Below are 16,519 nucleotides of genomic sequence, written 5' to 3'. Positions count from 1 at the left end.
CACTTTAAGAGTAAGACCCCATGCACTCATACATCCGATAGATACACATCCGAATTCTCACCTCGTTCAATTAAGACATAATCGAGTGTGTTTACAAGAAAAGAGGGGTATTTTGACTGACATAATGCGTGTATATGTCCATCCAAGTGCATCGAGGACGCGAAAGTCAAGTTGGACGCGAAAATCAATTTGGAGTTCGTGAGCGATCTGAAAGGCTCCTCTCTCTCTCTCTCTGTGTGTGTGTGTGTGTGTGTGTGTGTGTGTGTGTGTGTGTGTGTGTGTGTGTGTGTGCGCGTGCGCGAGCCTTGCATGTGTGTCTTTGCGCACTGATAACAGTGTGGCGTGTGATACCGAATTAAATGCTCTTTTCATATACATTAGGCCGAGTTGCAGAACGCTGCCAGGCATGTTGTGTCCCTTTACGCAGTGCTCTAACAAGTGAGTCATGCTCACCGTCACGGATGGGTAAGTTAATTGTGTTGTGCAGCATTTTATTGAATTAAACACTGCATACCTGATTCACATTGAAATGTAATAATTATCATTGGTCATAATAATATTGCTTTGAGTAGGCTTAGGTTTTGTATACAGTTTTGAATCATTTCAACAGATGAAGGGCAGGTTCAGAGAGAGCAGGTCACAGCGGGCAGGAGGCAACACAGCTGCAGGGTCAGGAAACCCCTGGGAACAGGGTGCAGTCTGCAGGGAGACCGCATCAGGAAATTCAGTGGACCAGAGTATGGCCAGGTTTGGATCTCTCAGATAAGCCAATTTTATAGTATACATAAGAAATTCAACTCTTAAAATTCTTCTTCTCGCCGACATTTGAAGTATGTGCAAACTAGGGGTGCAACGGTTCAAATTGCTCACGGTTCAGTACGTATCGCGGTTTTAGGGTCACGGTTTCGGTACGGTTCGGTATGTGCTATGTTCCGGGAAAATAGGACTATTGTCTAAAAATAAAGAAAATGAGAACAAATAATCAAACTACAAGCAACAGCACAAATCAATACAATACAGCAAATATTCATGTAAAATAAACAGTGCTTTTCAGGCGTTTCATGTATCTAACAGTAGTTTTCAGGTACAGAAAATGGATAAAGCAATCAAATATAAAATAACTGCATATTCACTGTATAAAATAAATATTAATCATTATTGAAGTTACAGAAGCTATTCAGTCAAGAGCAGTGAGTGATTTCTTTGTCATTTGATTTAACATTAAAAACACAGGAATAGTTTTTTTTTTTTTCCTTTAACACACGCACGATCCAGTACATATACTGTTACACATGCGATGCGTTGTCTTTCTCGACTATTATACGTTCACTGAAGACATAACCGACTATGTTTGCTAGGATACTCACCAAGACGGGCATGTTGACATCATTTTTGTATGAATTTGTCCGCTGAATGCAAGACTTGAAAGAGAAGACTCGTTCACGTCTTGCTCTTGAATGTTTAAATCAGCAAGGCTTAAATGAGTTTAGTTTAAGCACAGATAGCAGCGTGTGCTGTTCAGATCTCACCTGCGCTCACATCAACACCCGGTGATGACAGTGTAAATGTTCAAGCATACTGCACTCGCAGTGAACAAACTTCGCAAAGAGTGACTGTTGTGTCCACGCTTTTTGATTATCGCTGCTGTAACGTTTTGGGAAGCCAGAATGCGATTCATCGACTGAAACATACATTATCTGAACTCTGTCTGTCTGTTTGCAACAAACCATATTAGCCTATAGATGCATCATCATTCGAGATGAACCTCGGTGCAAGTGCGTGCCGAACCGTAAGTGGAGAATGGTACAGTTCAATTTTTTTTTTTTTTTTTTTTTTTTTACTGGTAGGAAGCATAACATGCATATAGTAGCAATCCTATATCCTGCATATAGTAGCAATAACATGCATATAGTAGCAATCCTCAAGTAGAATAACACATATAGGCCTACATTTCATCATAATGTCCTAAACATTGAGAAATTACAACTTTCTGTAATAGATTTAATGCATGATTAACACATCAGATTCTTTTTTCCTCTCGGAGCATTCCCTGGTCTTTTCAAGGCACGAAAAGGCTTTATCCCAGCTCCTAAAAAAAGGCCTGCCAGGTCAACGCCAATCCAGTTTTTCCTGCTAAATAAAAGTGTTGAATGGACCCAAAAGCCTCTGAGTTGATTCTTCTACAGGCTGGACTAGGACGGAGGACTGTTGCTGATCACTCTGAGGTCTTGCATTTCAAGTTTTACATATAAAGTGACTCTTTTGAAATTACTTTTCATTTACCTAAAAGCTGGCATAGCTGAGATATTTACCCCTGGTTTCACAGACAAGGCTTAAGGCTAGTCCCAGACTAATGCATGTTTGAGCTGTCTTAACTAAAATAACTTGCACAGTTGCACTGACATATCTTAAAATATGTCGGTGTCATCGTTTTGTCTCAAGATGCACAGCATTAATGTAGCTTTCTAAGGCATTTTTATAAAACCTGCTTAAATACCCTAATTTAAGTAAGGCCTAGTCGTGGCTTTAGCTCAGCCCTGTCTGTGAAATTAGGCCTTAAATACTTTATTCATTCAGCTTAATTAGGCTCACTATATATAATTTGTCTCACTATATTTAATCGTGTGATTTTTCTTATCAAGCAAGTCTTGTCTTAATAAAGTTTGGGGTGTTTAATGCCTCCAGATATCTGAACTATTGTTGGAGACATATTCAAAAACTGAATGATTGGAGAGAGCCTGGATGCTATATAAAGCTGATTGATATTTGATTGAGTTTCATTGTGACTTCAACTTTACACATCAGTACACTGGATTGTTCCTTTGAGTACATCTCTGCTTCAAAACTGTTTTTAATTTTCTACTTTTGAACCTGTCTTAGTTGGTTTACCTTGGCTATTCAATGTTAGAATGGAATATAATATTAATTTCTAAAACATTTTTGACATTCATTTGTCAAAGATTTGTCTTTTTAAACAACTGATAATGGCTTCTGATCTTTTTCACTTTTTTGATGTTTTTCAGGTGGTCAGTGAAAGCTGAATGTTGTTGCTCCGGAAGCTGAAGGATACACAGGTTCCTGCCTCATTGAAACGGTTGGAGGAAAGGGCTGTTTATACATAATGCCCATTCAGAACACACCGGACATCTCCCCTTTACCTTACTCATCCAAAGAGTTTGAAAAAATGCCAAAAGCTCGATGTGTCAAATGTCACACAGACATGGCTGTTCAACTGTTGGCTGAGCACGTCCAGAAGTGTGAGACAGACATATGGATCAACAGCAGCGATAGTGAATCAGTAAAGTCTATTTAATTATTTTTTTTGTTTTTAATAGTTTCATTGTGTTCATAATAAGTAAAATTTACAATTGTCAGAATTTACAATCAGCCTTTAATTTGTCACAGGAGCCTAGAGATTTCTTTCTGTCATGTGATACAGAAGTGCCTTCCATTTCTACAAAAGTGGATGAGGATAATGCCAATGTAGGTTGTTCAGTGTCATCATGCATATCCCAGTTTAACATCTGAAAAAAAAAAAATATACTTCCCCTTTAATTATTGATTTAACTTCATCAACACATCAGTGACTGTAAGTCTACTAATATTTTAATTGGTTGAAGACAATTATTTTGTGTTACCCTTACTAAAACACCACTGTTACAATACAGAAGGGACCAAGGCAGGTATAACAGGTAGAGATGTTTATTGATACCAGCACGAGACAAACAGTAGTGCAGGTGAATAATAAGTGATGTAATGGATGAAGGAGAGAGTGCAGAGAAGTGATACTGTCCTTGTTGATTGTAGACACGGGTCAATTCGGAAGACGCTGGAGAAACGTGACACTGGAGACCAGGAACACTCACACACAGATGCGAATCACACGAGGAGAACAGGAGACGCTGGAGACAGGTAAGTAGTTCGGTAGGAGTCCTTGAGGTAAGCATTCAGGTAAGACGTAATGCAAACGAGACCGGACAATGTGGCTGTGTGTGTGAGTGCTCTTTATGCTGGTGGTGATTGCGGTGATAATGAGGTGCAGGTGCGGGTGATCAGTACTCTGGAGAGTCAGTGCGTTGTGATTGGTGAGCGGTGGAGCCTGGCGTGTCTGTGACAGTACCCCCCGAAGTATCTGAACACGTGATTGAACATCAGTTCAGCTGTCTCCATAGCAGTGGGTAAACCCCTCAGGGGAATCAAACGACATGATTTGGAGAAACGATCTACGATGACGAGGACGCAGGTGAAACCATCGGATACTGACAGGTTGGTGATAAAATCCACTCCTAGGTGTGACCAGGGTCGATTGGGAACGGGCAGAGGATGGAGCTTGCCGGATGGAAGGTGGCGTGGGCTCTTGGAGATGGCGCACTCCCTACAGCCCTGCACGTACCTTCTGACGTCCGATGCCATGTTGGGCCACCAGAAGCGTTCTTTGAGCAACGAGAGGGTTTCATTGACCCCCGGGTGGCCAGTGCCAAGTGACGTGTGGGCAGAGTGAATAAGTGGAGTGCGTTGTGCCCTGGTGGTGTAGCGCAAGCCTGGTGGACAACCCGACGGAGCGTTGGTGGGGGCATTGGAGGAGGGTAAAGTCTCCTCCGACCAGGTGATGGGGCTTACGAGGATGGATTTTGGGAGGATGGTTTCTGGTTCCTCTGGAGGTTCGTCAGGAGCATGGAGTCGAGAGAGGGCATCCGCTTTGGCATTTTTGGAACCTGGTCGGTAGGAGATAGAAAAGTCAAAGCGGGTGAAGAATAAAGCCCAGCGGGCTTGTCGTGGGTTCAATCTCTTAGCAGCCTTGAGATATTCCAAGTTCTTGTGGTCGGTGAGAACCAGGAAGGGGTGTTTGGCTCCCTCCAACCAATGCCTCCACTCTTCAAGAGCCAACTTCACGGGCAGCAGCTCGCGGTTTCCGATGTCGTAATTGGCCTCCGCCGGGTTGAGCTTGCGGGAGAAGAAGGCGCATGGGTGAAGTCTACTTGGATTCCCCTGCTGCTGGGAGAGTACCACCCCCACTCCGGTGGTGGAAGCGTCCACCTCTACCATGAAGGGCAGGTCTGGATTAGGGTGGACGAGGAGGGGAGCGGTGGTGAAGGCTTCCTTTAGAGCTTCGAAGGCGTTTGTGGCAGCTGGAGTCCAGGACAGAGACTTGGGCCTATTCCTGAGGAGGTTGGTGAGTGGATGGGCGATGGAGCTGTGATCTTTGATAAACCGACGATAGAAGTTTGCAAATCCGAGGAAACATTGGAGTTCTTTTACTGTGGATGGAGTGGGCCAGGTCTTGATGACTTCCACCTTCCCCTCGTCCATCCGGATGCCACTGTGGTCAATGATGTAGCCTAAGAAGTGCACGGAGGGCTGATGGAATGAGCACTTCTCGGCTTTGAGGAAGAGGTGGAATTTCCTGAGCTGTTGGAGGACCTCCGCAACGTGGTGGCGATGTTCGGCCAAGCTCCGGGAGTATATCAGGATGTCGTCGATGTAGACCAGGACAAATCGATGGAGGAACTCCCGGAGCACCTCGTGGATGAAATCCTGGAATACGGAGGGGGCGTTGACCAGGCCATACGGCATAACGAGATATTCGTAGTGGCCAGTAGGTGTCACGAAGGCGGTCTTCCACTCGCCCCCCTCACGTATCCGGATGAGGTTGTACGCGCTGCGGAGGTCCAGCTTCGTGAACACAGTGGCACCACGGAGATGTTCCAGGGCCGCTGGGACGAGAGGAAGGGGATAACGGAACTTAACTGTGATCTTGTTGAGTGAGCGGTAGTCAATGCAGGGCCGCAAGCCTCCGTCCTTCTTTGCCACGAAAAAGAAGCTCGAAGCAGCAGGGGAAGTAGACGGACGGATGTATCCCTGGTCTAGAGCTTCCTTGATGTATTCTTCCATGGCCTTCTCCTCCGGGATGGACAGGGGGTAGATCCTTCCCCTGGGCACTGGCTCACCCGGAAGCAGATCAATAGCACAGTCCCATGGCCGATGAGGAGGCAGCTTGGAGGCTCGCTGTGGGCAGAAGAAGTCGCTGAAGGGGGCGTAACAGGATGGTATCTCAACAGAGCGTTTCTCCACTGGGCTCTCGATGGATGTGGCGCAGAGGGAGATTTCTTCGGAGCGAGGAGGCGATGGAACGGGAACTCTGGAGATACAGGAGGAGAAACAGGTTTCGCCCCACATCAGGATCTCGCCGCTGCCCCAGGAGATGACAGGGTTATGTTGTTCCAACCAGGGGCGCCCTAGGATCACGTCAGAGGTGGAATCCTCCAGAACCAGCAGATAGATGGTTTCTTGGTGCAACACGCCGATCCGCAGCTGGAGAGGGCCAGCACAGCGACTCACACGCTTCTTAGTGAGAAGTTTTCCCGTTACAGAGTGGATCTGGTAGATAGTCGGAGAAGGCGTGGTCTTGAGCTTGAGTTGTCTGCAGAGTGCGCCGGAGATGAAGTTGCCGGCTGACCCTGAGTCAAGGAGCGCCACCACTGGAAGAGACACATCAGCGGCAGTAAGGTTTACAGTAGTGGTGAGTGGCTTCAATTTATTCATGGAGGGAAGGATTGCACTCACCATGGGACACGGAGGACGGGTTGGGCATGAGGAGAGTACATGCCCAGGTAAACCACAGTACAAACAAAGATTCAGGGTCAGCCGCCGTTGTCTCTCTGCAGACGATAAGTGAGAGTTTTCCACTTGCATAGGCTCGTTGGCTGGTTCTGGAGGGCTGACGGACTCTGGTCGACGGAGGAGAGTGTTGAACAGCGACTGGCCCTGGTGTTCTTCAATACACGACTGCATACGGGTGGCGAAGCGGATGGAAAGCTGGATGAAGCGCTCGAGGCCGATGGAATCCTCGTATGCAGCGAGATGCAACCGCATGCGAGGATCCAACCCTTGTCGAAAGGTGGTAATCAACGCCTGTTCATTCCAACCACTGGAGGCAGCTAGCGTTCTAAACTGCAAAGCATACTCATTCACAGTCATGGAGCCTTGTTTCAAGTTATATAATTTCTCACCGATCGAAGAGTCAGACGTGGGTTTTCCGAAGACCTGGAGTCGGCCCACTGCAGCGCTTTGCCTTGCAGGTGAGAAATTATAAACGCTACCTTGGAGGTATCGGTGGGGTAGAGGTGCGGTTGCATCTCCAGGACCAGTGCGCACTGCAGGAGGAATCCGCTGCAGTCCTCCGCCGAGCCAGAGTAGGGCGCTGGTTTGGCCATGGGACTGGCGTGAACCGGCGGTGAAGGAGTGGAGACGGTGTTTGCGGACGTGATCGCTGGAGCGGGTGACGGTGAACTGGAGGTGAGTGTTCGGCGCAGGGCGTCCACAAGCTCTTGAAACGGGTCCGGGTGGCTCATGCTGGTATCTAGCTGTTATGGTCCGGTCTTCTGTTACAATACAGAAGGGACCGAGGCAGATATAACAGGTAGAGATGTTTATTGATACCAGCACGAGACAAACAGTAGTGCAGGTGAATAATAAGTGATGTAATGGATGAAGTAGAGAGTGCAGAGAAGTGATACTGTCCTTGTTGATTGTAGACAGGGGTCGATTCGGAAGACGCTGGAGAAACGTGACACTGGAGACCAGGAACACTCACACACAGATGGGAATCACACGAGGAGACGCTGGAGACAGGTAAGTAGTTCGGTAGGAGTCCTTGAGGTAAGCATTCAGGTAAGACGTAATGCAAACGAGACCGGACAATGTGGCTGTGTGTGTGAGTGCTCTTTATGCTGGTGGTGATTGCGGTGATAATGAGGTGCAGGTGCGGGTGATCAGTACTCTGGAGAGTCAGTGCGTTGTGATTGGTGAGCGGTGGAGCCTGGCGTGTCTGTGACAACCACGACTGACAACTGTTTTTTACGTAAAAGGATCCTGGAGACCCTACAGATGAAGAAGTGGCCTCTACTTCCACAGAAATGAATCGGTGTAGTGGCAATGTAAGTAGTCATTTGAATAATGGATAATTATGTATGGAAACTATGAAGAGATTTCTCAAATTTGATCATGTTTTATATTTGTTTTTAACCACAGTTAGGGAATGAGTTGGATTCACCTTCAGCAGTTATGGATGCCAAGGTAAGACCAATGCAGGACTACTTAGTATATTTTTATAGAAGGAAATGTTATAATTTTTAAAAATATAGCATTTTTTTTATTCATACAGATTCATTTTCAGATTAATTACTTACTAAATGTAATTCTTTTTCTTGTTAATGGTATAATATACTATTATGCCAAATCATAATTGATGATTATTCCTTTGAAATTGTAATTGAGATTGTTTGATTTTTAAAATTTACATTGAATGATGTTTTGAATAGCTTTATATCGTTGTTTAAAGCAACTGCAACTGCATATATATTTGGTAACACGTTACAGTAAGGTGTCATTTGTTCATATTAGTTAATGTATTAACTGACATAAACTAACAATGAGCAATACATTTGTTAATACATTTGTTTTAATGTATAAGTAAATGCTGAAATTAACATTAACTAAAATTAATAAATGCTGCACTAGTATTGTTCAATTGTTCATGCTTAGTTCATAATAACTAATACAGTTAACTAATGAACCTTATTTTAAAGTGTTACCATATATATATATATATATATATATATATATATATATATATATATATATATATATATATATATATATACCATATATTATTACTATAATTGCGCCTTTTTTACGTAGTTAGGTAATTGTGACATCTGTGATTGTGATCACCCTAGTATCATTTTGTTTTAGGTTTTTCTGTGTTTTAAGTGTTTTCCTGCATTTGTTTGTTTGTATCTTGTCCTGTGTGTTCTGCCATGTATTCAGAAGACTTTATTGAAGTACATGTAAGTACCTGTGGGGAAACATTATTATTTTTATTTGATGCTTTGTGTTTTCATGAAATTATTGGTTTAACCTACAATCCTTACCATTAGTTGTTTGTGTGTGTGGTAGTAATTTTTATTTAGATAAATTGAATTTCTTTCAGAGCTGACGATAGACCAAACCAAGATTTGGACATAACGAGACAAAAGCAAGACAAGCAAAAGAGGTGCAATTAAGTTTAATTTATAGTGCCTTTTTTACATAGGCCAAAAGCTAAAAAAGAATGCATCTCCTGTTTTCTTTTTCTCAAGCCTTACAGACGCAATCAACACACTTACAGAGGCAATAGACCCTTCAACTGTTTTCAGCGTCTGTGTCACACGAGAGGACATGTTCTCCCGAGGCCTAACACAGTGGAAGTGGCAGAAGAAGTCCTCTCCGAAGAATCCCCTCAGAGTCACTTTCATTGGAGAGTCTGGGATAGACAGTGGTGAATTCCTGACTGGTATGTTTTTGTCCTCATGCAGCAGCACCATTGCATAAATTATGCAGTTTTATAAAATGTAGTCATCATCTTCTTAACTGACCTCAGTGCATTTGTTTATTAGTACTGGCAATTTGCTTTTTTCACAGAAATGATGGCCGGAATTGAGGAAAAAATCTTTGAGGGAGGGAGCACTGGGAAAAATCTTAAGTATTCAGTTACGGACTTTCAGAATGACAATTTCAGGTAGGTTTATTAGCATTACAGCTGGGTAAATAAATATTGATGTCTCAATTTTAATCGAACCGATCTCATTTTTCGTATATCCCAAGAATCTCTTTACAGCTGATAAATGAACAGAACATTATAGCGCACCTCTCATCCAGTAGGCTTTGTGCTTTGTTACTTTTGATAAGAAACAAAGTCTCAGATTTTGAATTCTGTCAATCTTATTATGAAATTCAAACAATAAATATGGTTTTGGCGCTGTTTAATGCAGAGACCGATCACACCTCAGGTCAAGTGAAGCGGCAGCATGCAGCGCACTGAAAGATCATGTCTTCCTCTATTTTTAATACCAGTTACGGGCTGCAGCGCGAAATAAACATGAATGAATGCCAAAAGGTATGTAAACAGATACTGACATTAATCCTGTCTCATGTGATCGCTCAATCAGTGCTTCAGCCATACTTCAAAGACGTCACAAACAACAAGATATCATGTTTCTCTCATAAAATCCATATTCAGAGACCATGAACTCAGTCAGCTAGAACAATTAACTCTGGAGAGGAGCATTTTGCTAAATATATGTACCATATTACATTCATTGTAATGTTAATCAATATTTAATGTATGTTTAAATAATTTTGTAAAAATAGTATTGTAACTTTAATATTATGAAATGCTCCTTGTTTAGAATTTGTATATAAATCAGTTTATTTGAACCTTCAATATTATAATAATGTAACTACAAAACCTAACTCCTTACAGCAATAGAGATATTTTTTTCCTTAAAAATGTTTGCTATGTACCACATACATATAATATAATATAATATAATATAATATAATATAAATATTTGTGTCAATACCCAGCCCTAATTCAAATCCTGTAACAGTTTGTCAGTTAATGCCTTTCTTTGTCACTTGAACTGCCCTGTTGTACTGTAGGATAGTTGGTGAAATAATGGCAGTGAGCATTACTCAGGATGGCCCTCCACCCAACTCTTTCATGGAGTGGATATACAATTTAGTTTCTTCTGGGGAGATTAATAAAGATCAGCTGACAAAGGCTGACATAACAGATGCAGACCTGCTAGATCTAATTGACAAGGTTTTCTAATTCAACTCAATTAAGATTTGTATACATATGTGTACTGTATGTCTGTGTTACTCATCGTTTTCATTTCTTTAGATTGAGACCGCAGACACTACAGCCTTGCTTGACCTTTCTGAAAGAATCGTAGCATGTGGGTACACAGGACCCCTAACATGTGATCGAAAGTAAGACATTGTCAGGTGTAGTATATGTGATTCTGTGATGTTTTGTACTTTGAATCTGACTCTCCTTCTTTCTCTTGAATCCACCCATTAGGGTTAGATTTTTTTTGTTACATTATACTCATTCGTAGACTCTCATCTCCAGCTTTTTACAGGTTTTCCATTGTCATGAGAAAAAATAGAATATTTGATGAATTTTCAGTGTAGTATCCAGACCTGAAAAAAAAAAAAAAAAAAAAAAAACGTTTCTATAGTCAGTGTGATGGTTTTTTTTTTTTTTTCTAGTTGAGCTGTTTTATAGTATTTAAACACCTATGATGTCTGTAAAATAATTTACAAATGCTTTTTCAGTCTGACAGAGATTAATGTTCTATACTTAGCCTTTTATTTCAAACAAGCACTTCTATTAAACTTTATTAACATAAGTTAGTTTAAGTTTTTTAATATAATTAGTTTTTTCCTGGATTTATTATTTTATGTTCTGCATTCGTCTGTGTGAATCCTGCAGCAGATGAGCAGAGGACTGGAACTCTGTGGCCTCCATGAAACGGTGAAACAAAATCAGCCGTTATTTGTTCCTGGTCACTTTACAAAAGTAAGTGTTGTTGCTTGCATTTGTTTTGTCGTGATGGCTTTTGAGCTGTGTATAATAAAAGGTTTCTTTTATCCTGATGCAGATTTTCTCATGATGGCCCTGACACCCATTTTAAGTGAAGTGGCAGAGGGAATCAAGAATTGTGAACTACTTGCAGGACTTCATTCAAAGCCTTGAAGATGAAGGTAACGTCATCACTCTTACTCTTAATACTAAAATTGCATCAGTTCAACAACCGACTGGGCCATGTGACCAGTCAGAGCAGAGAGGGCTTGCGGAAAGGTGTGATTTAGCAAGACTGAAGATTTGGATCGCTTCACACTTTTGAATATAAACTTATTGTAGGAGACCTCCAAAACAATTTTAAAATAGTATATTAGGGGCACTTTAAAAATGTCAGGTATTGTTAAAGTAAGGGTGCAGACAGAGATATGTGTGTTTTTTGCAGAAGAAGGGAGCAGCAGTAAGGAGAACAGGGTTGAAGATGACAACGAACAGGAGGATAAAACAAACTGCACTAAAAGAGATGCAGAACAAGACAAGATCACCGCCAGCAGGTCATGCAGTGGATTACTGGTCAGGGGCACGTCCACATTACTTCTGCACAAAGAGAAACACTTAAAATACATGTTGAATTTGATCATGACTGTCAGCTTCGATATGGTCAGCACAGTTTATGCGTCTCTCTAGTAAATGCATGTTCCTGTGCTGTGACCTTTCCTACACTCACCTAGAGACAAACACAGAGTTCACTGGCATTATGAGGCAGGCTGTGAGCAATAGCAGAGAATTTGGTCGTTAATGAATTGATTCTTACTATAGTTTAATCACTATACTGTGTACCCTCTGTTACGTCGTTAATAATATGTTAAAAGAACAGGGGTGCAGTAGCTTTTGGATATTTGACTGTAGTTTATTTTATTTTTTTATTTTTATCATTGACATGTATTACAACAGAAGCAGACAAGATTGCTGCCAAATTGTTCCAAACTCAATTCAGACGTGAAAAAATGTACATCAATGCACAGTAAGCTTCAAAGCAGAATAAATTCATTATGCTGTTCAGTTTTTATGCTTGTGTTTTTTATTCATATTTGTTAAAACAAACTCCAGACAAAGCAAGTGCAGTTCTTCGACAGGGATATTAGGACCAGTTGAATTCAGCAGATGTTCAAGAGCCCTCAACCCATCTGAACTCAAAGGACATTCAAATCTTCACAGGCATCGTAAGTAGCTGCTGCGTCCCAGTCTAGATCTGGCTCTTCGATGTCCTGAAGGTATAGCAGGTAAACAGTTAGGAATACACTTATTACATGAACAGCAGTGTGGTGACAGAGTAACTAAGACGAGATGGTCCGTACTGCAGAACACGAGAAAAAAAACATTCAGGAGTGGAAGCCGGTGAGCACTTTAATAATTCACTTTGCATCTGTAAATGAAGCAGAGTGTAGCGGCAGATCCAGTTGATGACGCAGTTCCGTGACCTACTTTAACTGTTCAATACGGGACTGTTTAAAGCTAAATGTAGTTCTAATCTGAATTATCTGAATTAAAACAGATCACTAAAATAATGAATGAATAAATGAATCTGATTTTACATGTGCATATTGTAATCATAAGTTTAGGTTAATTATCTAGATTGTGTAGAGTGCAGATTATACTAATTAAGTTATTAAGCTTGTTAATATCATCATTTGAGAGTGCTTCATGTTAAAAAATAGACAAAGAACTCTTTTAATAAGCTTTATTTACAATTCATTTATATTTTCTGTATTTTTTGTTTCAGTTAAAGGTTTTTCACCTTTCTTCTGTTGGCTTATTTGATGCTTTTCAATAAAAAAGAAGAGTGGAATCCAGTTAAGGCCTCCGTTGATGATGTTACCCTCCCTTTCAAGCGGGGAAATGGACCCTTCGCTAAGCCCCGCCCTCCTTAGTTACTGTTGCTACGCCTGTCAAGCTTTCGCCCCTGGCAAGTCATTTACAGTATGTATGCACCGGTGTCAGACATTTCCAAGGAGTTAATTAGTCATTTTTGGCGAACAGGTGAAATATCAGAGAGCAAGAAAAAGGGACTGCAGTATGCATTCGAGGGATATATCCACGACATAATATGCAACCGATTAGAAAATAATTTGATCAAAATTGAAGCTAAAGCCTATAGCAGCCGCCTCATACGCTGACCATTCAAATGGGAAACACACAAATTGAGGGAACAGCTTTGTTCATCCACAGCAGGTTAAGTGAAATTTGTGAAAATAACCTAATAATTATAAATCAAACAGCTTATTCCACAAGACTTATGGATAAACACAAGACATTAGCCTGACCACTTTGCAATGATAACATTCTCCCGCTTATATTTTTAGCGCGCTAGGCTACTCCGTCTTGCCTTTAATCATATTATTTTACGTTCAGATATATGCATTATGAACAAAGAACTGTCATTATTTCCAAGCAATGATGTGCTGAGTTAGCTAGCTAGCTAACCCGTCAGATTGTCCTACCCGGGCTTACTGCACGTGCGCACATCAACATTACATCATTGTTGTCGTGATAAATAACACAAAATTACTGTATTTGCATTATTATAAGAGTAGGTTTAGTGTTGGGGTATGTGTAGATGTTAATAAAGCCATAAACCACATTAATATCACTCTGGAAGCACAATCTGATAAGTAACGTTAGCATTTTTCGCTGTCAGATTTTGCTACCCACTGTTTCAATGGGAGGTAGCAAAATCTGACCGGCTAGCACAAATTGTCAGAACACCGGCATTTCTCCCCTTGGGTTTTAGGTTTCGGGAAGGGAAAAAAAATCCACCACCCCGTCCAAACTTTTAGGATACCGGGTATCAAATTTACACAATCCCTACACACAACGCTTCGGCATGTTTCCCTCGCTCGAAAGCTTGACAGACCTCCCGCGCCTAGTTACGGTTGCTAAACCGCGACTGGCCTGTGGCGGTTTTCGGGCGTGGCTTAGCGAAGGGTCGATTGTGCACATAAAAAAATAGTCTTGACAGTGTGCTTCACTCATGTTTCCATTTCTCCTCGAGATGCTGCGCGAGCCTCAACAGCTCAACCTTATCGCCACTACATTATGCAGCCTATTATTATCCACTATCGATCGCCACTAACACTAAATATAATAAAATGCGTTCTTTTGTTTTTTTTTGGTATTGACGTTTTAATCAGGTCCTTCACTTGCCCCTTCAAAAAATCCACTTATCCCGGACTATTTGACAAGCGTTAGTGTCGAGCCCTGACATGTTAAACCAGTGCTAAAATCCTGATTTATAATAGAGACGTTGTCTGACAAAATCACCATACACATAGTATAAAGACTTTTGCAGTGATTTTGGCTATATGTACACGTAAAATGATCACTCAGGTTAGAAACAATAGTATCTGTTTTATTTGTTCTGTGACAGAGCGCACACTCGCACAGCCTCAACTGAATGCGCTGCTCCTCTCAGCCACTCACTGAACAGCAGACGCAGAGAGAGAGGTGAAAGCAAGATCCCGCGCTCGTGCGGCAGTACCGGGGGGTCTCGTTAGCTAGATCAGGTTAACAAGTATATTCGTCACAACGTGCTTTCTTGGAAAAAGGTCGCTAAAGGGGTCTGAAGAGCTGGTAAGTTGGCAACACTGATGCAGCCTTCCGTCTCCAGGCCCCAGGCCACCGCTGTCCAAACCGGCGTTACGGTTATTTTGCACCGGCCGGAGGCAATTACCAAACTGGTTCCGTGTGTGTATCACACCAATGGTCATATTTTGCGACAGCAAATCAAAGTTATTAATTATGAAGGCTATATTCAAAATAAACTGGTAGTATTATTTTTCTTAAAAACTATCTAGAAAAAATCAAGGCCTGTAGGAATAAAATTTAATGACTTTTAGTGCCTTTTAATGACTTTTAGTGCCTTTTAGTCCTCCAATCGATATTTTTATTGGTTAAAATCAATGGAGAATATCTGGTATTTTTCCGTGGGTGCTCCAGAATCCGAGCAGCCACGGGATCGGCGCCTATGAACCGCACTAACAGAGCAATGCAGTTAGTTTCAATCCAACCAAACCAGATCGCAAACTCAAACTGGACCAATCAGCTGTGAGTAAAGTGTATCTGATGCAATAAAGCCACTCCCCCTGTATCTCTCGCTCCAGATTAATTCAGTTCATAGTGAAAACCTTTTAGAGACCAAATTGCTCATCTTTTGCTGCTAATTATATTTATATTAAATAATTTAAAACTATGAATAATTCATATTTATTGATATAATTAGGCCTATTATATTAATTGACAATATTAAACTTTGCTTTTAAATTAAAATAAAGATAATACATGCATAATATATAAAGCTTTTAAACAGATTAAGCTTACATGTTTTCTTTTGAGCTTTGAGAATGCAGCTGTCCACTAGATAGTGCGCACAAACTCTTTCCGCTCTTAAGGCTCTTAAGGAGTATAGGCTACTTTGAAAGGCTCGCGTGCTCAACTGCGCACGAGATGGAGCGGGACGCGGAAAATGAAGGCCAGAGATTGTGTATTATAGGGAGATGAGGGTCTGTATCTCTTACCATTGGAGAAAGCGTAACGGCCAGAGCCGTTAAATATGAGAGTTGCGACACTCTTTGATCTCGCCGCCACGCTGTCACGTGGTTCGTGTAGCTCTCAATAGTTCCAAACAAATCCGCGCTGTCAACCAGTTTGAAGGGTTTTAAGCGGGACAGACAGCTGTAGCTATATTTGCAGCAATTATCGGTAAATATTGACGCATAATATACATTGATTATTACGTTGACACTTACATTACATACAGATAATAGCATTTTTCCCTGGGGAGTGGCGGAAACACAGCATTAATCAGTTTTTGTGTTTAATTTTGAAGGGAAGAGGGGCTGCTCCCATAACGTAAAATACAGCAACTACTTGTATTTGTAGCATTTTTTTCGGTAAATATTAACGCATAATATTGATTAAATATTGAATAAAATTGATTACTACATTGTGTACACTTACAGTAGCGTATTGTATCTGGAGAGTGATAGAGAGACGGCATTATCGTTAACAGTGTGGTCTGTTAAAATGTACAGGTAACTGGAGAGATGGTTA

At 41.4% G+C, this 16,519-nt stretch overlaps 1 protein-coding gene and 1 long non-coding RNA gene across 8 annotated transcripts in view; one reads left to right on the top strand and one right to left on the bottom strand.

Annotated features, from left to right (window-relative positions):
* LOC127524688 (uncharacterized) overlaps positions 1-16,519 on the bottom strand; it is an 83,046-nt gene that overhangs the window by 36,561 nt on the left and 29,966 nt on the right. The window lies entirely within an intron of this gene.
* Positions 8,755-12,472, top strand: LOC127524691 (uncharacterized). The gene is made up of 10 exons (XR_007933141.1): positions 8,755-8,849; positions 8,993-9,055; positions 9,141-9,334; positions 9,463-9,559; positions 9,813-9,937; positions 10,483-10,645; positions 10,727-10,830; positions 11,321-11,407; positions 11,490-11,592; positions 11,856-12,472. It is a non-coding gene; the product is annotated as an uncharacterized LOC127524691 (long non-coding RNA).

Source organism: Ctenopharyngodon idella, chromosome 13 (genome assembly GCF_019924925.1).
Source record: "Ctenopharyngodon idella isolate HZGC_01 chromosome 13, HZGC01, whole genome shotgun sequence".
NCBI lineage: Eukaryota > Metazoa > Chordata > Actinopteri > Cypriniformes > Xenocyprididae > Ctenopharyngodon > Ctenopharyngodon idella.
The sequence above is the reverse complement of the archived record's forward strand: the minus strand, read 5'-3'. Positions and strand labels throughout refer to the sequence as shown.